The sequence below is a fragment of the Lycium ferocissimum genome, chromosome 5 (genome assembly GCF_029784015.1).
Source record: "Lycium ferocissimum isolate CSIRO_LF1 chromosome 5, AGI_CSIRO_Lferr_CH_V1, whole genome shotgun sequence".
Classification (NCBI taxonomy): Eukaryota; Viridiplantae; Streptophyta; class Magnoliopsida; order Solanales; family Solanaceae; genus Lycium; species Lycium ferocissimum.
In genome coordinates, this window is record NC_081346.1 from 28,500,622 (window position 1) to 28,502,194 (window position 1,573).

The following is a 1,573-nucleotide window of genomic DNA, read 5'->3' on the forward strand; positions in this document are numbered from 1 at the left end:
TAATTAAAAAAAAAATAATTTTTTTTTGGAAAGAATATTTTTAAGGGGGTGGGCCCCAAAAGGGGCTTAAAACCCAAAAATAAAATTAAAAACTTTTTAAATTTTTTTTTTTTATGTGTGGTACTGTAAGGATAAAAAATTGGTGAAATGTCATTTGTGACTTCGTTTTCCCTACTTTGACAGTAAGTCATTTTTCCTACTTTAATTAGGAAAGTTATTTTCTCTATCTTTAAAAAACTTATTTTCTTAAAAAAAAATATTTTCAAAATATTTTTTCTAAACGAATACTTAAAATCAAAAAATATTATTTTCCTCCGTACCTAACACACCCTAAGAGCCAAGAAAGGAAAGTAAAATTACAGCACCTGTATTCACGGTTCACAAAAAGTTGAGAAGTGGCAGCATTTGAGCTGCACCATTCATGGGCTGACGTAAGGTTTTAATATTATTGAATCCTTTTGACAGAATGGATAATTTTAATATAACAATAAATGAGTTCAAAGTTGCTTTCGGTTACGGATTCAAATCCCGACTATGAAAATCTATTCTTTTGATCCCCTCGTATAAATTTTTGGTCCGCCACTACTCTCAGACACCATTAGTAAAAAGGATCATTAAATTCGTTTTACTAGTCAAATAGTGCAATCACATATTTATGAAACACGAACTACACGAAATAGCCATAGTCTATATCGCGCACTACATGTATGTTCTTGCTTTTTAATACCTTCACGAATCACTTACAAGGACTTGAATTGTACTAGAGGAGAAGAATTTTTTTTTGTTTTGGGAGGAGAAGAATTTCGACGTCATCTTTTCGTGAAAGAGCCTTTCTTTAAAAAAAAAGACAATAGACACAATCATCGTAAACGTTGTGACACTACTAAAAAACAATCAATTTTCGACGTAATTAAAAGCGACGGGACTCGTCGCTTATCAAAAATAGACAATTAAAGAACGACTCCGCCGCTTTATCCCTTTTTATTTTTTTCGCTATTTTTAATGAGAAAGCGACGGACTCCGTCGCTTACATTTGGCGGATTTTTTTTAAAAAAAAATCGCGAAAAATAAGCGACGGACTCCGTCGCTTTTTATAATAAAAAAAAAAAAAAAAGCAAATGAAACCGACGGATTTTTTTTTAAAAATTAAATGACTTTATGTATATACTGATCATGGAGAGATTGATGGCGTCAATTGTATATATTATAATTTAGTTGTTGGTGAAAGTAGTAGGTCGTACATGTCCAATATGATAGAGTTAATGATATGGCCAATGATGCTTTTGGGGTACATTCTGGGTTTGAGCCTAAACAAAATTATGAGCAACCTCCCAATGAAGAAGCAATGCGTTTCTATCAAGAATTAGAAGAGGCTAGTCGTCCACTTTTGGTAGGGTGTGCGCATTCTAAGTTGTCCATTGCAGTTAGAATGATTAATATCAAAGCAGATTGGAGTGTTGCTGAAGCTGCTATGGATTCTATGATTAAGTTTGTGGGGGAACTAGTTAGTCCGGAATACGACACACCTAAAAATTACTATCAGGCCAAGAGATTGGTTTCCAAGTTAGGATTG